Consider the following 24,188-nt stretch of genomic DNA (forward strand, 5'->3'; position numbering starts at 1 on the left):
ATTTAATAATTTTGAAATTTATTCATTGAAATTTTGGTATATACTTATTTAAAGCGAAATATCTTCCTTCCTTTTTAACATTTTATAATTTTTTTATTTATTTTTGGAATGAAATAGACCTATGGAAAATTTATAATTTTAAATTTATTGGAAAAATATATTATATATTTTTTATTAAACATTTTTCGAAAAGAGAGCTTTTTGTCATTTTTGAAAAACACACACTCTCAAATTATTTTCATTAATAACACAGGCTATGCTCAGTCATCCGTTTTATTCAAATATTGAAAAACACCAAATATTTACACAAACGAATTTTATTTACAAAAAAAAAAAAAAATTAATTTAAACCTAATTAATAAAATGAACCTAATAAAAAGAAATAAATTAAATGAATTTAATTAATTAATTTAAATTTCAATTTATTACAATTTATTTTTAAATTACATAAAAAACAGTTTCCCTCAAAAAATTTTTATGAACGAATTTTATTAAAAAAAAAAAATATATAAATTTAAACTTAATTAATAAAATAAACGCCTATTTTTTTATTAAGAGCTGAGACTGTGCTTGGTAATCTCAGAAAGTCTCGGCATTTCGATAACTTTTCGAAATGCGTTGACCAACGCATAGCCACTAAAATCCTGGAACGCTACGGCGGTCAAAATGCTTCACAGGTACCTGAGAAGTATTTAAGGTCGCTTGAATGGGCCAGGATGGTACTTAGCGAGGCAGAGAAAGGTCGGGCGGAAAGGGAGGGTGCACCGCCAGTAGAATCGGCAATGAAGCGGCAACGCTCTCAAGAGGAGGAAATTCTCCGGTCGAGGAAACCGAGGACTGGGGTTGGTCCGCCGAAATCTTTTAGCGAAGTCGCTAAGCTCTGGAGATCTATCACTCAGAGGTCTTACGTGGAAGCCAAACATTGAGGAGAGAATTAGGAAGGAAACAATCGCCTTGTATGGTTGCAGGGGCGCTATCGGAAAAAGAGCCTCTCGCCTAAAGTCACTTTTTGGCTTTATAACACGATTTTAAAACCAGTTTTGCTATACAGAGTCCTTGTCTGGTGGAACTCGTTAGAAAAGATGGTATCAGTTAAAAAGTTAGAGAGGGTATAAAGGTCTGGCCTCATTGAAATCAGTGGGGCACTCCGTACCACTCCTACTACAGCGCTTAATGCTATGCTAAATGTGGCACCCGTGGACATTGTTGGAAAAACTACCGCTGCACGCGCCGCAATCAAACTAAGGTGTTCGGGCCATAAGCTAGACTTAAGTTACGGACACTCTAGCATCCTTAAAACTTTTGAGTTCATCCCCATGGTGCTTGATCACTGTACACCCACGCTAGGTCCGAGTGTACCTTTTTCTACTCATATTCTCTCAAGGGATGAGTGGGCGGGGTGCAAAATTTGGCGGCAAGGCATGGCAAACATGTTCACGGATGGCTCCAAGTTGGACGTAAGGTTTGGTGGGGGAGTATTCTATAAGGAGCCTCCCATCAAACTCAAATTTAGGCTTGCGGATCACTGAAGTGTTTTCCAAGCGGAGGTATCCGCAATTAAGGAAGCGGTGGACTGGTTGTTTACCTCGGTAATTACCATTAAGGAAGTTAATATTTACTTCGATAGCCAAGCGGTAGTTAGGGCTTTGGGCTCGTTGTTTGTGCGTTTGAGATTGGTCGGGGAATGTCTTGCTTCTTTCTCGATTGCATCCGAATACTTTGACATCAGGCTTATTCAGGTTCCCGGTCACAGCGGCATAGATTGGAGATTGTTTCGTCGCGAAATGAGAGAATTGAGGTTCCCTTAAGAACCTGTGGTCTGCTCCTGGAAAGATGAGTCTCGAGTCAACTCAGCGAGCGCTTGGCTAATGCGCAAAGGTGCAAGGTCGCGAGATCCTTCTGGCCACGGGTAGATCGGGGACGCTCGAGGGATCTCCTAATGCTAACAAAGTCCCAGTTCTCGAACTTGGTGGGTATCCTTACCGGACACTGTCCGCTAGGTGTTTATGCCGTGAGACTTGGCATTGCCTCAAGTCCGTTCTGCAGAAGCTGTCTTGAGGACGAGGTGGAATTATCTCAACACCTTCTTCTCAGCTGCCCTGCCCTCGTTTGGCGGCAAAGATTTAGACATCTGGGCTCTCATTTTTTCGCTACGCCTGCGGATATATCGGGTCTTAATATCATAAATTTGGTGAAGTTCAGCAGTAGCTTGTTGCGGCTAATTACGAACGAAAATCAGCCACCATCGGCGTCGTCGTAAAATGCATGGTCATCATCGGATCTAGTCCCAAGGCTCCTTCTTCCTTCCCTTCTCCTTTCTCCTCTCCCATGTATGGTATCACAACGGACGAATTTTCAATATTTGTGCAAGTGTGCCTTATGCTAGGGCAGCCATTTAACCTAACCTAGTGTTATTTCATCTGTTGTAAATAAAGGAATACATTTTTCATGGAATATTTCTTATTATTATATGTCCTCGAAATGAAAAGGACTAATAAATAAAACTAATACCAAAAAAAAAAAAGAAAAGAAAACTCAATATCATCTCCTTCCATCTACAGAAGAATAGGCGCATTCGTACAACATGAAACGTTTTCATTCGAAAACTGTTAAAATAGAAACTATGTCATAATGTTGGTCACTCAAGCACTTACTAAGTTGGCAAAATGCTTTTGTTTTATTGCCAAAAATCGGCTAGGTGACATACTTGGCCGTAAATATTTTAGATGCATTTTTGTAAAATGCTGTCGCTTTTGCGGTCACTAGAAGCTGACAGTTGTCAACCAGAAGCTTTAGCGTTCACTTTCCACTTTATTGGCAATTCGTGTATTTTTTGAAAATTTATAGCAAGCATATTTTTTGACCTCAAATTGCGGTGTGACCTCAGATTGCTGACACAAGCTATGCAGGAGAAGTTGAGATGAACCGGCCGCAAAGTGAACGAAAGCGCAGCATTTCAATGACACGATATCGGAATCACTGATACTGAGGCATAAAAGTTGGAAACCGTTGACAAATTCTGCTACCTTGCCTGAGTGGTCACCGCGGATGGCGGCTCTCAGGTGGATGTCAAATATAGAACTAGCAAAGGTAAATCATCTTTCGGCATCCTCGCTCCATTGTGGCAAAACAACAGCATCAGCCTTCACACAAAGCTGCGCATCTTCAACTCGAATGTGAATCCGTTCTATTATATGGTTGGAAAGTAACCTGAAAAGTAACTGCTTAGATGACAAAAAGCCTGTAAACGTTCATAAATTGATGACTTCGTCGGATTTTGCCAATTTTCTGACCCTGGACAGTAACCAACGCCGAGTTGTTGGCGCAAGGTAACGAGGTCGACGTTGCAACAGAAATGGGAATGCATTGGCCAAACGCTAGGAAAAAATGACGACAATATCGCTAAAGAAGCGCTGCGTTGGAATCCATTCCAACAAACTGGTAGATCCCTCCAATCCCTCCAACACCTTTGCGATAGAGTTCATAAAACATATTCCCCGAATGTTACTGGCTGCATTTACAATTGTTTTTTTTTTTTTTTGAGAATTCGGAAAATTATTGTTTTTTTTTTTAAAAGCCTCATCGATTCTTCTGTTCTCAAAAATTGCGTTGTTAACCTTTGTTAGGTAGGTAGGTGAAATGGTTGAAGTGTCAGTCTGGCACTCCTCAAGTAGCACTGAAGCGCCGCTTTGATACCATTATGAGACCTTCAATAGGCAGGTATCTACACCCAGCCAGAGCTGTTGATATAATTGAGGAGATTGATTCGATTTAGGTTGGCGCATTGCCGCAGGCTGTCGAAGAAAGAAGCTCCCAGTGCCCTTAGTCTTTTAGCTGCCAAACACGGACATTTGCAGAGAAAGTGCTCTAAAGTCTCCTTCTCTAAAAGGTCTTTATAGCTTCTGCATTGGTGATTAAATGGTCAGCTTAGCTTTACCGCGTGTGTGGCGATCATCCAGTGACCGGTAAACACAGCTGCGCGTTTGAAAATTGAATGGCGAGGAGTCCAAAGGACTTTCTGAGCCCTTCGTATATCGTATTGAGGCCAAGGGGTTTTTGAAATAGCACATGAAGAAATAGAGCTCCATCTTTTCTGCGCTTTCCTGAGAAATCATTTGTGCAGTTCCCCTTTAACAACTGTCAGGGGGATGCCGATGACCGGGTAGGAGGTTTCTGAGGCCAATTCAGTCCCCTTCCTGGCAAGCTCATCGACAATTTCATTTCCCTCTATATTCCTATGTCCTGGAACCCAGATCCCCTTTGTTAACACCCAACAGAAATTCTGGTGTAGCAAACTTTAGCAGTTCATAAGGTATTCCACCTCCTCCTGATGCCTTATTTGCTTTAGCATTTTCAATGGTTTTCTGACTTCCATAAAAGTTATATCTTTAGCGAGATCTTCATCTTTACATAGTTCAGCTGCGTAATAAAATCTTTTTTCAATTGCTGTGGAAACTAGTTTTTAAAAGCCATCCAGAAATGAAGTTCCTCTTATACCAGTACACTTCTCTAAACTCCCCATTCCTTTGTATTTGCAGTTTTGCCGATTCGTTTTTCAATTTTTTCATAGTATTCTTTCTTTGCTTTTTCACATGCGTTTCTGTAAAGTTTCTAAAGATTTGCCTATAGATATTTTTGCTTTTCGTCTGCAATGTTGGAAGTCATTCAGATATTTGAAGGATAGCATCCTAGCATTAGAACATTTGAAAGGGAAAAGTGATTTTAATATTTTTGGCAAGTGACTGCGACACTGACGTTTTTACTACGCCGGCAAGCTTCATGCAACGTCCAAATCAAAACTCTGCGGATTATAATTAAGTAAATAAACGAGTGGCAAACGCCGCTACAATTGGCTTTTATTGACTTCCGTACGGCCTTCGAGAGCATACAACGCAACTTGCATCTGAAAAGCACTTGAATACTGTAAAATCCTACCAAAGCTTATTGCTTCGATTAAAGCCCATTATCAACACTTTAACTATAGAGTGCCACACAACGCTCATCAGAGCCATTCAAAAGCAACGCAGGCGTTAGGTAATGCTGCCTAATGTCGTCTACACTTTTCGTGCTAGTTCTCGACAATGTTCTGCATAAATCTCTCGATGGCATCCAATGGACTTTCTCGGAGCATCTCGAAGATCTCGATTATACTGATGGCATGTGTTTGCTCTCGACGAAACACACTGATATGCAAGGAAAGCTTAGTGACCTAGCAACCGAAGCTGCACTGTACAGTATGGGTTGAAAATAAACATTCAAAAGACGAAAGCAATGAAAATAAATGCCAATATATCCTCAAATTTTGTTTCAAATTTTGTTATTGAACGAGATAAAATAGAATTTGTCGACTCTTTTGAATACCTTGGAAGTGAGATTATGATAGATGGTGGTGCAAAGAAAGACATAGAATCCAGATTAAAAAAGCGCTGGAGCTTTCGCCAGCTTACAAAAAGTCTGTGAAGACAAAATTGGACTTGTACAAATCCAATGCCCTCACAGTTCTTTTATATGATTGTGAGATGTCGCTAGTTAGCGACAGCCTTACAAGCAAATTACTAGTCTTTATATTTAGAGAACTGAGTCACATTCTCAAAGTTTGGTGTCCCATCACTATGAGCAACTCGTCAGTGTATCAACGCTGCAACATCGAGCCAGGCGCTACAATAGTAAAAAGGCGTAAAAGGCGTTGGATCGCGAACACTTTACAAACATCTCACGAGGAAATTTGTCGCTACGCACTTGAGCAGCCGGACAAGGGGAAGGCCCAAAACGTCATGGCGTCGTACTGTTTTGAAGGAGGTAGAGAATGCCGGAAAATCATGGCTGGAGGTAAAGGAGTTAGCAAAAAATCGAACTCGGTTCAGATGTAACGCCATAAAGTAGGCACCAGAAATATAAAATAACATAAAAAAGTAGGCAGTGTTATTTCTCAATAGAAATTTGCAATCACAAGCAAAAATTCAGGAAAAATAACCTAAAGTGTATCTAAGATATATATAAGGTATAGATTTCTATCTCCTTTTCCTCTATGTTATATCTTTTTTCTCTCTCGCGGAACGAAAATGCCCAAAACGTTGCATGGCCTGGAAATTTTACTCCCCATTCTCGCTCGTCTATCGACGCCTAAGTAGTTTCAACAAAAATAAGTATAAATAAGTACTCAAAATTCTGCAATGTGTCGCGCTGCTATTATTGTGAACGCAGATAAATTTGTATTTCACTAGAAGGCGCTCAGTTCCTTAAATCAATTGAAAGACGAAGAAACGCAATGAAGTTTACCCCACATCACTCTTCCATCATTAAATTTTCATGTGCGAACGGCGAATGGTTTTTATGAGGAGCTTTTTCATGGCAGAAATACACTCGGAGATATGCTATTGCCTGTTATGCTCTTATAAAATTTTATTCAATATTTGCGCTAGCAAGAATTATTTTTTAATACAAGACTTGTATACGGAAGTAAGGTTTTCTAAAATCCCCAGATTATATCTTAAAAATAGTGCAAAGCTTTTATAATTTAAAAAGTTTTGTGAGAATAAATTTCATATTTTATTTAAAGCTCAGCTGCCATTCACCTTTATTGATTTTTCATAATCTCTACTAAATTTCATTATCTTCCTTCTTCCTTCCTTCATACCACAAGCCGAATGATTGTAATCAAAATCAGAGTCTCATGAGATGATGGTCAGAAATATTAGCAGCAAAGCTTTGAAAATTAAACGCAAAGTTTTTCAGCCTCAACATAAATCGTACAGGGTGGTCAATGAAACCAAAACAAAATAATAATTTTTTTTACTGACTAAATGCCTTATTCGGTATCTTCTTACAGCTTGGAATTTAGATTTAATAAAAATTAACAATTGGGTTGCGAAAACACTTATTTGCCTTGTGTGCCACTGGAGGCGTGTAATTCATGCGTGAAAGGGAGTTTCGTCATATTTATGGACCGTAATGAGGTTGGTAGAGATTTGTGTTGAACATAGAATGGCTTTCTGCCAGTTTCATACACAAATTCATTCACTGCTGTCATACAATCTCCTCCAGATGTTTCGACATGGAATTTTTCTATTGAAAAGCGTATCAACGGATAATCACTGCAGACAATTCTGAAAAAATAAATATTTTAATAGTTTTTCTTATAAGACTAAAATTACAAGAAAGCGAACCGCTTCAGCCTGAAATTTCTTCAAATGGAAGAAGAGGGGACATAACCATGCTCAACCCCATTTTATGCTAGACGAAGATCATTTCGACCTGAGTAACAGTTTTAGTAAGCAAAATTGACAAATACTATAACCTCGAAGTTCTTCGTGAGACAAAATTGTTCGAAGTCAATTGTTCTGAACGAGCGCCAAGAGATTTGGTGGCTCCTAAGACACTCAGACTAAAAACTCCATTGTATTTAGAGCACTAGAAAAAGGGTAGATAGTCAAGGGGGAATGGATAAAATTACCAGAGAAAGAGATAGGAAAGGATAGAGACAGAGACAGAAGTAGTTAGCCCTGTGAGCATTTTCCAGATTCTTTGGTAAATCTGTAAATATATTCTCCAGATTTAGAGAACGAATATTACTCATTCTCACGACAAAGGAACGCAAAACTAGCTAGTAACCCAGTAACCTTACTCGTCTAGCTGCCAAACCTGGACATTTTCAGAGAAACTGCTCAATAGTCTCCTTCTCTGAGAAGTCCCCACATAAAATTATGTGCATTTTATGAAATTCTAAATAAAAAAATTTACGAATTTCTTAATATAGCAAAATACATCAGCCACCCTGTATGACACGTGCACCTACGCATTTTGCAAAAATTTTGTTTGACAGTTTAAAAAGAAAATTGTGCTTTCTAAATTTTCATTACTGCCGAACATTAATGATGCGTACGTCCTGTTGTGCTGACCGCAGGCTAATCTCCAAAGAATTGTGGAGCCATGTAGCTCAGTCTAACAGCAGCAGCGGGAGTTGTAACACGAACAAGTTTTCGGTTTTTGTTCTTTTCCAGCATTTGCAATGTTGTTTATTATGAAGAATAACAAGAAGAGCAGTAGCGTCAAAGTTTTTACGCAACTTTTTATGCTTGCATGTGTGAGTGCATACCAGCAAGCATATATACAGTGGCAGACATGAAAATGTGAACATCTGAAGAATACACATTTTCTGATTATTTATTCTTAAATGAGAATATATTTTTATATAAAAAAGGGCACTTTGATGGATTTCTGCTTCATTAGCTGTATCTTTACTAAAGGGTTTTCCAATAAGAGGTGTTATTCCCGTAAAACATCAATGGTTTCGTTTTGTGTGGCACGTAGCGCCGGCTTGTTGAAAATAAACGTTGCCCAGATCAATACCACCTAATTCCAGCCATAAAAAATAGTTAATCATCTCTCAATAGCGCAATTGAGTCACCGTAACTGTAAGAAAGGCCCAATGACTCCGCCGGCCCATAAACCGCACCAAACAGTCACGCGATGAGGATAGAGAGGCTTTTCAACAATAACTTTTTGATTTTCTGAGCCCCAGATCCGACAATTTTGCTTGTTGACGATGCCACCGAGGTAGAAATGGGCCTCATCGCTCAAGATGATTTTTCAATGGAATTCCGGATAATTTTCATGCATTTCAACGACCCAATCAGCAAAGACACGACGTTGTTGATGATCGACCGGCTTGAGTTCTTGTGTTAACTGGACTTTAAAAGCCTTTAGACCCAAATCTTTAAGCAAAATATGGTGTAAGGACGTTTGTGGAATGCCTAATTCCAAACAACGATGAGGAATGGACAAACCTAGGGTTTCTTCAACACTTTCGGCTAACACAGGAATATTTTCGGCTGTTTTTGAGTGACGTGCACGGGCTTTATTCTTCACGTCACTAACTTGTCCCAACAGCTCGAATTTTTTCACCAATTTTTGTGTTGCGGTCCGACAAAGTGCCACACGATGGCCTAAAAATGTTCGAGTTTTACGAACAGTCTCTATCAAATTTTCACCATTTCTATAGTGAATTTTTATAATTTCAATGCGTTGTTTAAGCGCGTATCGTTCCATTTGTATTAATGACGTAGTTTCAACTTGTCAAATATCAAAAAATTAGAGCTTCAAAAATGGCGTCTACCGAAATAGCGGACTATTCAAAATAACACCTGCTATTGTAAAACCCTTTATATGAAAAAAGCTCTCGATCGGGACAATCTGTCGTGAAAATATAGACTTCTGCTAGATAGTTATTTGGCTGAAAAAGATAGAATATAGAGTATGGGGAACACCACTGTGATTTTTCAAAAAAATCGATTTTTTCTTGCACTTTCTTAAAATAGATACATTCAAAAATATGTAAAAAAAGTTTAACTTAAAATCGTGGAAATGTTAAAGTTATACTTTACATATCATTTGAATTATCGCTTCTCTCACTGAGCGCCGCCACCGGGGTGCATCAGGTTTTTATGACGTCATTGTGTTAATGTTATAACAATTGCAATTTTTAGTACTTGTGTCGGTATAGTTGAATATACATATGTTAAATATATTATGATTTGTCCGATTCTCAAATAATCATCCCTACGTATAAAAAAAAATTCATGAAAATCACTTAATTTCCACGCGTTCACAGTGGTGTTCCCCTTTAATAAATCAAAAACGCAAAAAAAAAACGGGGGAAAAAATATTTCCGCAAAAATCTCATGGCAATCGGAAATATTAAGATACCGATACGTGCGATAGCGATGAGTAGAATTTACTCCGGATACACCAATCCAAGTATTACTCTAAATACTTAAGACTTTTGTTGACATTGCCTCTTGAAATTTGAAAAAAATTTTATCCAAAAGAACCGATCGAGGAAGGTTTTTCTTGTTTGTTTGTAATTTTCTCACACCTAGATATATTTATTCAATATAATTTCACAATTTAAGTTTAAAACCACAATTTGAATATTTTATTTCTTAAATTCACTAGATGCTGTTTGATATTAAATAAATAACCATTGACGTCAAGCGCAAAAGGAAGACTGACTGCCCTTTTGGCTGCCAGTAACAACCCTGTCTGGCTTAGCGTATTTCAAGCGGTGAGTACTTAATCTATGTCAGTCAGGCTCTAGCTCATGTCCTCATCACTTACGGTTATGAGTTGCTTGAACCTCTTCTGATTATACTCCCCAGTAAGAACTTCGCGAAGCGTGATCCCAATCAGTTTTAGAACAGAACTCCGCTATTCATGACATTACATGATTATCTCAAATTGTTTTTGAAGCATTTTTGTTTGACGATGCTTCTCTCAGTATCAACCCCCAGTATCATATTCTCATTCAAATACTGTCTAATGTTTATTCTAAAGCAATTCTCTGCTAATAGAAAAATAATTTTCTTAATTTTGGTGTTTCACCGAGATTCGAACCTACGTTCTCTCTGAATTCCGAATGGTAGTCACGTGCCAATTCATTCGGCTATGGCGGTCGCCGCCTATACGAAACAACTTGTATTTGTATTCATAGGCTACTTTAACTTTTCAGAAGCCAGAGGTCAACAAATTTGCAAAATTGTTCGACCATTCCAAATAATTTCCTTCATTTATTTTATTTTATTTATTACTATCACCACTGTGAATAGTTCCCTGCCTATTTCCATAGTTTATCAAGGAATAAAAAAGAGAATTAAAACCAAGGTTAAAAAAGTCGGCGCAATAAAAAATAATAATATGTACAGAACGAGAGAGTATCAATTTTTAAGGGGACCCGGTGGTCCAGAAATTTCAAAAAATCGATTTTTTGTTTTTTCGATATTTCGATATTTCTTAAGACTACTTTGGACTAAGTAGGCAATTGAGTAGTAAAGTCCTCCCTAGACAAACAAACCTAACTCTCTGCGCAAAACCGTGGGGGACGACAACAACCGATGAAGCGACGCTTGGAGTGTTTGAGAGAAAGATTCTGCGCAATATATTTGGACCTTTGCACGTTGGCAACGGCGAATACCGCAGGCGATGGGATGATGAACTGATGAGCTTTACGGCGACATAGACATAGCGCAGCGAATAAAGATCCAGCGGCTACGTTGGCTACGTTCATGGCTTTGAAAGTATTCCATGCGGTACCAGCTGGTGGTAGCAGAGGAAGAGGAAGGCCTCCTCTACGTTTGAAAGATCAGGTGTAGAGGGACTTGGCTTCACTTGGTGTGTCCAATTGGCGTCGGTTAGCACGAGAAAGAAACGACTGGCGCGCTTTGTTCAACTCGGCCAAAATCGCGTAAGCGGTTATCGCCCCAATTAAGAAAAAGAAGTATCTTAAGAGTATACTGTAAAAGATTCAGATAAATAAAAGAGCCAAATTGGACAATTGGTCCAGGTCCAATTTTTCGGGAGGGTCAACTTCAGTGCCACTCATAAAATTATTAAAATTAAAAAACAAATTTGTTTTTTTTTTTTCATTTTTGTATGTAAATAAAAGAAATTAAATAAAAAGCCTAAACAAGTTGGATATCGTTTTTCATTTTTTTTATTGTAAAAAAAAATCCTGAAAATACCATAAATTTTCGAGCTCCAGACCACCGGGACCCCTTAAGACCGAACTGAGCATTATAGTACCTCGTCCAATTTCCGCCGAAGCGGGTCGAAATCAACACGAACACGTAATAAAAAGGCAATGACTTTTTAAAAAATCCATTTGCTAATAAAAAGGCGACGTAGGTACAAAGCAATTAAAAAAAAACAGAAAATGTGGACTCTCATAGCAATTAATTAAAGAAATTTTGCAAAAGTCGATGAACTTTTCAAAAAACAAAAAATTTGAAAATTTTTTCATTAAAACTCTGGCCCTTTTTTAGCCAAACCGAAGTCGAACTGAGGCTTTGTGCCGAACATGACCGAAGCCGGAGCCAAGGTTCGAAATTTCTCTAAGAATATGCAATATTAAAAGCAAAAAAAAAGCAAAAAAAATTATATTCAAATTTTAGAAAAATATAAATGCGCATATTTTGAGACAAAAGTTGCATCGTTTGTGCTTAATTATACTACATCACTTTTTTCTACACAAATTCCTAAAATATCTACCACAGTGTGAAACCGATCGAGCCAACATTTAATTTTTAGCGCCGCGCTTCATGAGCAGTGATTGTTTTGGTCTTTTTCGCACTCCTTTTTGTGTTTTGTAGATCCAATGGCCTGATGAGAATTTAAAACTAGAAAATTTGCTTATTGTAGGCCCACTCAACCCTGCTACTAATATTCCTCAAACTTTTACTTTTCGAACGTAGTGCAAGTATTTTCATCTTATAACTTTCGGTAACAAGGCAATGTTTTCACTTAACCTAGCAGTACCGTTAACGTAATTATACACCACGCACAAGATTGGTTGATTTAACTTCATTTAAGATGGTAACAAGCATCATATATTTTGATATTCCTTCAAGTGTCGCTAGTTTACTTGTAAACATTTTTATCTCCGCCACTGTGCATACATATTTATATAACTTTTCTTGCTCTGTGAATTTTTTTTTGTCTTTGTGCTTTGTGCTGCTTTCAGTTTATATTAGTGAAAACTTTTTACATTCCTTTATCTTTTGTTTCAATCATTTTTGAGCTAATTACTCTAACCATTTGTTTTTTGTGTTTTTGAAGGCGTAGATGCTGGCAGTGGCATTATATGTGGCTGTTGCTGGAGTTCAATTGATATATTTAAAATGACAATAAAATGTCAGTTTGTAAGAAAAGTTTTATGGGACATAAATGACATGCCTCAACATGCGTGTGGGCCGTTATTTGTGTCACGCAATGAACTCAAGACCATTTTTTATTCATTTCGGAAACTTACCAAAACTGATGGACAATTTTTTTGAATTTCTGATTCAAAGAAGGGAGTTTTCGAGCAATTCAATTAAATTAGCGACGAAAGGTATTACACAACTCATACGAAATGGAGATGCCCAAGCGAGTAGCGTGCGGTGCAAAAATAAACCTTATCGCTGAAGGCATCACACGCTCGAGTTTTTTAAACTCTACTTAATGATATCAAAAAATAAAAATAAAAATAAAAATAAAAATAAAAGAATGAAATAAATAAATAAAAAATTATTCTGAGGATAATAGACAAGACTTTTTGCAGCCGGTAACTGTTTCGCAAGCATCGCATGCAGCGACCAGCCCGGTTGTAGCACCTGCACAACGTAAAAAGTGAACATCAGAAATTAATGAATTCTTATTATGCACATACCTACAGATCACTGAATTAGAAACACATAGAATCTTTTTCCGAAAACGTTTACGTGAAAAGTTGATCGAAAAATATCCGAAAATGAATGTGTCGGAGCAAAACCTGTCTGATCAATTAGGAGCAATACGCAGACATGATTACATCACAGACGTAAGAAAGGAAGAGCTTACTCAGGAAGTTGGCAGAGAGCTCAGTAATAACTCTGAGGCCCCAGCACGCCCTGTGCAACCAAACAACGCGTCACAAGATGGTGGTAAGGATGCAGAGAACGAACAGAATGTTCCATTAATTATTGAAATAGGGGAATACCTGTGATGAGTTGCTGCCTCACTTGACGAAATTAAACACCTCTATGTAGAAAACTTGGAGAATTAGTTGACTATTATAACGCTGCTGTGCAGGCTGAACGATATTAAGTGTTACCTATTCAAAACACCATAACTTTTTTGTGTTAAATTAGTTTTTATTGATTTCAAAGACAAAATTGTTCAAAAATGATTAAAATTTTAACATACCTATATTCGCTTTAGCTCGATATGACCACCTTTTTCCTTGACTATAGCCTTCAAACGGTCAAAAAATGAGTTGCATGCTGCACGAATATGATCTTAAGGTATTTCTCGTATAATATCTATTTTCAGCGCATCCATACTGGCATATTTTTTAGTCCTCACCTTGCTCTCCAAAATGGACCAGATGGAATAGTCCATCGGATTTGCGTCTGGCGAATTCGAAAGCCATTGTGTGGACGAAATGAAGTGTGGAACATGATTTTTTAACCATTCTTGGTTCACACGAGCTTTATGAGACTGTGCCAAGCTCTGTTGGAACGTCCATGATCTATGACCGAAATGTTTGCGTGCCCACGACTCTAAGGCAACTTCTAAAAAATTTTCCCGATAATAAGCCGCATTCACTTTGACACCAGTCTCGATAAAAACAATTGGAGAGCGTCCATCAGCGGTCACTGCGGCCCAAACCATTACTTGCGATGGGAAATTGCTTCGAGTGGCCATACCTAGGCTCAAATTCTCGTATGAGCGTTCGGTCAAGTGCCATAAACACGATCGTTTTGAGTGTTTATGAACTGCTCAATTGGGAAATTTTTTTCATCAGAAAACTCAATGTTAGGAAATTCGCCACGTTCATGCAAAGCGCAACAACTTCTTTGCTCTTTCGTACCGAAAATTATCATTGTAATGTTTTATAGTGCGATAGACAAACATTTTATTCACTTTGAGGTAACTGAGCTCACAAACAATAGCTGGTTGTGATTTTTCAGCCAAATACGAGGGCAGTTCAATAAATCCGTGACTTTTTGTATCTCTGACCTATTTACTGAAAAAGAAATACTGCTCCTGTCAACAGGCATCTGTCAGTTGACTCCTGTCGAAATTTGAACGTGTTGCGTCAGTTAGCTACCTTTATCAGACTACCCAGTAATTTGAGGAGAAAATGGAAAAAAACTGAATTTCGTGTGCTTATTAAGCCGATTCAACCTTAGAAACCCACTGTTTCGACTGTTGTTTGGTCTCTGGTGTGTGGTGATGGATCCATGTTTCGTCCACGGTTACAAAACGGCGCAAAAACTCCTCCATATTGCGATTAAACAACGCCAAACCTTCCTGTGAAGTTGTTACACGATTGCGTTTGTGGTCGACTGTGAATTACTGGGTAGTCTGATAAAGGTAGCTGTAAAAAACAAACTAACTGACGCAACACGTTCAAATTTTGACAGGAGTCAACTGACAGATGCCTGTTGACAGCTGTTGACAGGAGCAGTATTTCTTTTTCAGTAAAGAGGTGAGAAATACAAAAAGTCACGGACTTATTGACCCGCCCTCGTATAACGCAATCACACTATTACGTTTGAATTCTATCACAGAAAAAAAAATTCAACAAAACTGATACGAAAATGCTTTTAATGAGCTGTTTTACAGATACAAGCAAGTTGCTAACACTTCATATCGTTCACCCTGTATTACCGAAAAAGCTGAACGAAGAGATTAGTCTCGAAGAACTAATAATAATCATGTACTGTGCTGCTAAGCCTACTTCTGAGCCTACCAGGAGAGAAAAACTATGCTTGCGACAGCTAAAACAAACCACGAACGTTCAAAGGCAGGTGCGACAGGCATCAATGCACGAATTTACATCATACTGGTCCTCGATTTGGTCTAAACCTCAGCCATACAACACCTCGGCAAGCTGGACAGCAGAAGTGAAGGAAAAGTACTCTAGTATTCCAATACCCGGTTTCTCAGCCGTAACATCCTCAAATGGAAAACTCCAGAGTGGAACAACATACATGCTTACTGGTTCAAAAAGCTCACATGTAAACACGGCAAACTTATAGTCCTCTTTAACAAGATAATAACCGGCAAAGAATAATCACCAAATTGTGCAACGCTTGGTACAACATATATGATTCCAAAATGTGATGAAACCAGTGACCCTTCAAAATTCAGGCCAATCACCTGCCAGTTATTTACAAAATACAGATCTTCTATGATCCTATCGAAACAGTCTCATTGCAGAAGAGCAGAAGGGATGCACACGTGCATCACAAGGATGCAAAGAGCAACTGATCATAGATTAAGTAGTCCTTGGAATATCTAAAAAGCACAACAGAAACCTCTATGTGGTTTATATTGAGTGTTGGAGGCCGCCGTAGCCGAATGGGTTGGTGCGTGATTACCATTCGGAATTCACAGAGAGGTCGTTGGTTCGAATCTCGGTGAAAGCAAAATTAATAAAAACATTTTTCTAATAGCGGTCGCCCCTCGGCAGGCAACGGCAAACCTCCGAGTGTATTTCTGCCATGAAAAAGCTCCTCATAAAAATATCTGCCGTTCGGAGTCGGCTTGAAACTGTAGGTCCCTCCATTTGTGGAACAACATCAAGACGCACACCACAAATAGGAGGAGGAGCTCGGCCAAACACCTAACAGAAGTGTACGCGCCAATTATAGAATAAAAGTATCCTGCTCAAAATTTTCAATATACAAGCGAAACGGCACCTTCTAGGGTGATTCATTGAGTCGTACATATGATACTACCAATTATCATCAATTAATGAAAATTACTCCTTTTTAAATTACATATACAAACTACAAACATGAAGCGAAGCAACATTCGATGGATCATCAGTGAAGTCTTCCACACCAATTAGCCGTATCTCTGAAACCATTTCTGGTGAGATTTCTCATTTCCTGCTATTCCTTTGTGTCCTGGTATCCAGTATATGGTGACCTACGCATTTCCGCAGAGTTCATTCATTTTGGATCTGTATTGCTGATTTCGCCCAATCCGAGTCAGTATAAGAAGCAATAATTGCTTTAATAGCCGCTTGACTATCAATGAAAATGTTGGCCCGAATATAAAAAGGAGTTATTTCCAGAACCAATTCAGCTGCTTTTATCGCGACATAGATTTCAGCTTGAAATACACTACAGTAATTAGGGAGTCTGAAAGACTTTTGGAGATGAAATTTTTGTCCGCTAGGATGGCTGTTTTGTAGCCTAACCGAACTTGGTGGTTTAAATGCCAAATACTTTCGGTTTTGTTTCTTTTTGTTGTTTGCTGTTGCTTCATTGTTATTTCTTTCGTTGTAAATGTGGCACTCAAATCACCAAATTACAAAAACAAAGTGCATGTAAAATTTGTTTATGTACTTCTGCTGCCACCTTGTATGAATTCGCCTTGGTTGACATATTGGAAGCGCCCATTCCATCCACGCATAGATATTAAAACCATGCGGGTCGAAAATTGATCTTCCCGCATATGTAACGGCAAGACTATTACCACAGTTCTCGAGCTGTAAGGTTGAACACTCTCGGACTAAATCATAGTTAACCTCCCCTTACGAATGCCTGCTCACAAGCCATATTGACAAACCATCCCAGCACAATGTCTATCTTACAACCTTGCCGTGGCGATAATCTGGGAAATTGCCAATGGTTTTAGCCAGCTTACCAAACAGTAGCCAGGCAACACCGAACCAATCCCAGTTATCAAACTCAAATAAATAATCCTCTAACAAAAACTAGCAACACATACGCGTGTTTTATATTATCTCCTCTCCCTCGCTCCTCTCTCTCTCTCATCACCCTTCCTCACTTCCAACACTTATTAAAAAGGCATTAGTGTGCTTGTGGCATTTTCACATATTTTCTTTTCCATATTTATACATCCCTGCTTTGCTTGAGGGCACTTATGGTAGACTCTCCTATGAATTAAAGCTATTCTATGTACCAATTATGTCAATGCATAGTTGTAATATATTGCAGCCGACTACAGACTTCGCTGTAGGCAAGAAGAAAAAACATAGTAAATAAACCAATAGAATGAGAAAATTAGGAAAAACCTGAAGTCAACTCGACGTAGACTAGAGAAGGCTGAAATTTTATTGTGCGTAAGGGTCAAGGATGATAGATTTGATTGCTCTCCACCTCGCATACCTCTCCACGCATACCTACAATACGCATTCATATATCTATGGACACATACAAAATTGTGTGCTGTCACATAATTGTAACATGTGCACGACCTTGCCACAAGCGCTCTGAGTAGCAGCCGGATACAATTTAAATTATTAACTTAGCTGCGTACAAACAAATAAACCCTGCAGGCTAAACCTGAACTAGTGGTACAAATTTATTGCTCAGAACTACAAGTGGGACCATTTCCTCAGATTGTAACTATGTCAAAGCAGAAAGATATATGTATGTAAACAACCACCCTTCTCAAACACAATGGTTATGGCGTGGTGTGACGACTATGCTTTTTGAAGTAGTAAGTTGTTGTTGCTCCTCGACAGGCAATGTCGAAACTCCGAGTGTATTTCTGCTATTCGGAGGCGGTGTAAGCCTGTAGGCCACTTCATTAGTGGAAAACATTAGGATGCACACCACAAATAGAAGGAGAAGCTCGACCAAACACCCGAAAACACCGAAAGCTTCTGGTTTATCCCATACACCAGATCTAACTTCTGAATGGTACGAGTATGTCAATGCTCCATCGGATATTGCATTAACACGCGCTGAAATAGAGTTTTCTCTTTACAATTTTATTTCTCGTGGTTATAAGTCTTTGAGTTAATCAATCCTGGTTCAGAACTATCGAACAAATAAACGTAAAGCGCATTACATCTCGTCGGTCGAATTTAGAATTAACTTCAAGCAATTGAAAAAGGGGTGCAGCCGAGGACAATTGACACTTGCCAGAATATTGCCGCATAAAATTCACCAGTTGCATATGTGGAAAAGAGAAGGAACGAGAGCTAGCAATGGTGCTAAATTCACCAGTGCTGTACCACCTGATTTGCCTGTACGTAACTGAAGTCTAAAACTATTAGGACTATGAATAAGTTCGTGCGGTTTTTTTTCGAAATTTGAAACTTTATTGACGTAAAATGGTTACAAATTTAATATTCAAAGTATTGTCCATCGCTTACTACTACTTTTTCCCATCTTTCTGGCAATTCACGGATTCCCTTTGTGAAAAATTCGGTCGGTTTTGCCGCAATCCACGAATCGATCCATTTTTTGACTTCATCGTAATTACGGAAGTGCTGGTCAGCCAGGCCATGTTGCATCGACATCCCATTTGAGCGTTTCTAAGTATGTTTTGACCACTTGTGCAACATGTGGCCGAGCATTGTCATGTTGCAAAATAACTTTGTCGTGTCTATCGGCGTATTGCGGCCGTTTTTCTCGCAGTGCTCGGCTCAAACGCATCAATTGTCGTCGGTAGACATCCCCCGTAATCGTTTCATTCGGTTTCAGTAGCTCATAATACACAACACCCAGCTGGTCCCACCAGATACACAGCATAACCTTCAGGCCATGAATATTCTGCGCCGACGTCGATGTTGAAGCATGGCCAGGGTATCCATACGTTGCCCGACGTTTTGGATTGTCGTAATGGACCCACTTTTCATCGCCAGTCACAATTCGATGCAAAAAACCCTTTCTTTTGTGCCGTTGAAGCAGTTGTTCGCATGCCATAAAACGGCGTTCAACGTCTCTTGGCTTCAATTCATACGGCACCCAATGGCCTACCTTTCGGATCATTCCCATGGCTTTTAAACGTTTGGAAATGGTTGATTGATCAACTCCCAAAGTTTTTGCAACCTCTTCTTGCGTTTGAGCCGGATCTTGATCGAGCAATTCCTCCAATTCGGTATCCATGAACTTTGGCGGCGCACCCTCGCGTTCTTCGTCTTCCAAGCCAAAATCACCACTTTTAAAGCGTGCAAACCACTTCTGGCACGTTCGCTCAGCTAGAGCATGCTCACCATAAACTTCCACCAAGATACGATAACTTTCGGCTGCGTTTTTCTTCATATTAAAATAATGAAGAAGAATTCCCCGCAAAAACACATTATTTGGCACGAAATTCGACATTTTCAAATGTGGTAAAAATATTGTTGTTTACGCTTCAAATAAAAAACTTATACTGACGTTTGTGCCTTACGACAGTATCTCTCCAATGAATGTTTGGAAATGTGGATCGATGGAATAATAATAAAGTTACGCCATCTGTTGTAAAACCGCACGAACTTATTCATAGTCCTATTAGTATAATATTTTAATGAATTTGAAAATAAACCAATTTGACCCTCAAACAAGAAATTTTCATAGTTTTCAAGACAAAGTCTTTTATTTGTATTTTTTCTAACTAATCAATATTTTTACGCTATTTTATTTCAGAGCTGTCTTCTATGCAGTGCTCTAAGCTGGTTGTATCATAAATTTTAGTGGCTCTCAATCCAATGTGGGCAAGAGTGAAAGTAAATAAAACAGAGGCATAACTGAAATATCTAAGAAAAAAACCTCCAATTAAGAAAGATTTTGCCTAAGATTTTTGGACCTTTGCACGTTGGTGATCGCGAATATCGCAGGCGAGGCAGCAATGAGCTGTATGAGCTTTAAGACGGCATAGACATTGCGCAGTGAATTAAGATCCAGCGGCTTCGATGGGTGGGTCATGACATCGGAATGAATACAGACGCTTTGGATCTGAAAGTATTCGATCCAGTGCCAGCTGATGGTAGCAGAGGAAGAGAAAAGTCTCTTTTACGTTGGAAAGCTCAAGTGGAGAAGGACTTAACTTCACTTCGTGTTTGCACTGGCGCCGGTTAGTACGAGAAAGAAACGACTGGCGCGTTGTTGAACTCGGTGAAAATCGTAACATGAGGCCAGCAACATGAGGCGCGCAACATGAAGCCAAACATGGTCATTATGAGCATTCGGTTTCGGAGTTCGTGTGACGGTTTAGCCGGGCATCAAATATGATTTTCTTCATTTATAATGGGTTTATATAACTTTATTGTCTTTTTTTCAAGCTTAACTTCCAATCCATAATTAAAAATCAAGCTTATCCATATACAATTTTTTACCAGAAATATGAGATCATTAAATTATCTTAAATTATAAAGATACTTTCTAACCATCTGTGTTTCACATTTTTCTACCAGAGAGATCGTACAGATGGTTGAGGGTTTTGCTAAATTTGGTATGTCTGCACTATTACCCGCTTCCTCTTGTTGGCGCCAATGATGCAATGTGTACCTGTGTAGCTTTCTTTGTTTTAGCAGCCACAATGCAAATAATAATAAAATAAGGCTGACTATTGTGTGGGAGTAAGGATAGAAAGGAAAAGTTTTTGGGTTTGAGGAATGAGATTTTTTTTTTTTTTGGGTTTTAGAAAGAGGGGAAAAAGGTAAATTTGGAAAAGTGCGAGGACCGTGTTTACGTGAGATTCGAACCCACAACCCTTGGGATGGCAGGCTAGTGCACTTATGCTGGTCTAGCGAGGCCGCTCAACTGCCTATTACTAATAGCCAATTGCGCAAAGTTTCTTCATGTCGTTAGCAATAATTAAAGAAACCAAAACCACTAAAATATTTCACAAAACCAATTTCTATGAAAAAAAAAAATCTTTCAAAATAGTATTGGCAGCTTATTGTCAATTTTGCAGCTAATCTGCCTTATGTGAGTGGGTAGATTTATTTATGTGGATTTATTGGTAGTTACTGCATATGTAAACGCGCGTTTAGAGATCGTCAGCTACCCCTCTATATAGAATTGGCTTTGAAGAAGCATTTCTGGCATGGAAAGTCGGCCTTCGACCTATATGGTTTTATAAAGTTCAATGCTTTCAGGCGCTTGAAAATCGCTGTTCGTGTCAGTTCTAATGGTACTGCCTGCTCTTTTTGCAATTCATTTAACACTTCAATGCTGTCTTATTTTCATTTTTGAACTTTGTTTTTGGCTAGCTTATATTCGTTATTAAAATTACTTGATACGCTGAAAAAATACTTGCTTTTTAAATTTTTTCCATTTTGGGAATAACATCAAGACGCACGCCGCTAATAGGAGAAGGAGCTCGGCCAAACACCCAAAAGGGGTGTATGCACCAATTATTATACACCTTCCGGAATAATACAGAAAGTGTTAATTTATTCAGACAATTCCCATAAAATAGTCCAATATTTCTTTTTTCTTTCCATATTCAATTTCCATTAAAAAACCTTGGAATTTGAGCAAGTCACAGTGAGCCTTCTGTACCATTCGAAAAAAAAAAAAAATGTTTTGCGACGTATATCAAATTCACAACAGAATCATTTAACAGGTAAATTGGTAAGGTAAATTGAGTAGTTTCCGTTAGCAAATAAATAATTTTCATAACTTTTTAGGACACTATGCCAAGAGGAGTGTGGCTATATAGTGATTTGGGAGTCTCAGTTGGGAAAATAGCGCTAAAAATAAATCGAAATAAAAATATTGGGTCGTTCGGAAAGTAATCTCGTTTTTTTGTGGATATATCGAGCTTCGAATTGAATTCGATAAATTTAACCTCCCACCGATCTCGTGTTGTTATTCGGCGGTTTGCATCAACTAATGCCTTTCACGCGTCTTTATCAGTTTCAACCGGCCTTTCGGAAGGTAGGGCATCTTTGACATCAAAATTGCCGGATCGGTATTTTGCAAACCAGTTCTGGTACTGGCGTACTGCCAACATATCTTCTCCATACACATCGGTTAAGTTCTTTTTGGCTTGAACAAGCCTTGCTATGACAGCTGTCAAAATATATAGCGACAAAGCGACTTAAGTGTGAAGTTAGCTGTGAAAAATAAAATTAAATCCTTTGTCGAGAAAAAATGAAATTACTTTCCGAACAACTCAATACCATTCACAACTTTTTGAAAAATCCTGATGGATATAGAAAAATGAAAAGAAATGGTCTAAAATCTAAGATTGACGACAGGTGTAAGAGAAAGAGGGGACTTGGCTGTCAATAAAAACACCAGCCCTAACCAAATTAGACGTGAACTTTCTTTCAATGCTACGAAGCGAAGTGTGCAGCAAATTTTGAGTGAAGATTCGAATTTAAAATATACAAATAGACTGGCTGAACCGAAGCTTACATACACCACGCCAAACGCAGCTATACTAGACTGCGCCGATAATTATAAGTTCTGAGAAAATAAATGACAATCTATCAAATTTAATCTCGAAGAGCCTGACGGTAGTCAAAAGTATTGGAGAGATATCCACGAGTCACGGCAAATGCTGTACTCCCGAAACTTCCACGGTGGCTCTCTTATGACCTGGGGTGCATTTAGCTACTATGACAGGGTCCCAATTTGTGATGTAGTTTTAGTTTAATGAATTTTGATGACAAATGTCACGGTGAGTTTTGGACATATCAACAAAAGAAATGCTCCAATACACAGCAATAGGTGTACAAAGGAATTTATCGCATCGAAAAATATTTCTGTGCTGAAGTGGCCCGCAGTTAGTTCAGGCTTAAATCCAATGGGCAACCTCTGGAGCATTCTTAGCAGGCCAGTTTATAAAGGTGGACGCCAGTTTAATAAAAAAAAATCAACCTTTATGTCCTACAGTCAGTCAAAGGCAAAAAACGAAAGAGTAAAAGGCCTGTGACTATTTTAGGTACCTATGAAGTGAGACTTTTTTTCAATTTCAAACGTTTATTAACAAAAAATTGTTACACATTTAATCTCCAAAATAATAGCCATCGCTAACGACACATTTTTCCCAACTCTCAGGCAATTTGTGGATGCCGCGCCAAAAAAATTGGCCGTCTTTGACATCAAACCAATCATCGAGACATTTTTTGGCTTCTTCGTGAGAATTGAAGCGCTGCTCGGAAAATGCATGGCCCATTGATGCAAACAAATGATAATCGGAAGGCGCCAAGTCTGGTGAGTAAGCCGCATGCACCAGCGGTTCCCAATCGTACGTCTACACCAATTCCCGGGTCGCTCTTGCTCGATGTGGCGGTGCATTGTCACATTGTCAGTTCATGCGGCACTCATCTTCCTACCTTTAAAACCATGCCCTCAAACGTTTGGAAATGGTTTTTTGGATCACTCCCAACTGCTCTTCCATCATTTCTTGAGTTTGGCCATCATCTTCATCCAACAATGCTTGCCATTCGGCGTCCTCAAACTTTTTCGGTGGCCGGCCACGGTCCTAGTTCTCCACGCAAAAATCACCACTTCGGAATTTTTCAAACCACCTGAAGCACTGTGGTCTACTTAGAGCATGCCACCATAAGCTTCTATAAGGATTTGATGAGCTTCAAAAGCGTTTTTCCTCAATTGATAACAGAAAATTAACGATGTCCACAAATCGTAGTTTGAAGGCACGAAATTCGACATTTTTAATAGCGACAAAAATGCATTGTTGTATGAAACGTAACAAACAATGAACTGAATATTGTTGACAGATAACAGACGAAAGAAACAGGACATTTGGGAAGGTTTAAAAATACTCCTAGTGACATCTATGGACTAATAGCTGAAAGTCTCATTTCATAGGTATCTACCGTACAACAAAAGGATTTTTTATTCAGTGATCCGTATAGCTATTTCGCTTGGTGTATTTGAATGAGTTTTGCGAAGAAGTGCTGCGCAAAATTTCAAAACTTTGTCTTAGTAGAATTTGATATGATG

Source organism: Anastrepha obliqua, chromosome 2 (genome assembly GCF_027943255.1).
Source record: "Anastrepha obliqua isolate idAnaObli1 chromosome 2, idAnaObli1_1.0, whole genome shotgun sequence".
Taxonomy (NCBI): domain Eukaryota; kingdom Metazoa; phylum Arthropoda; class Insecta; order Diptera; family Tephritidae; genus Anastrepha; species Anastrepha obliqua.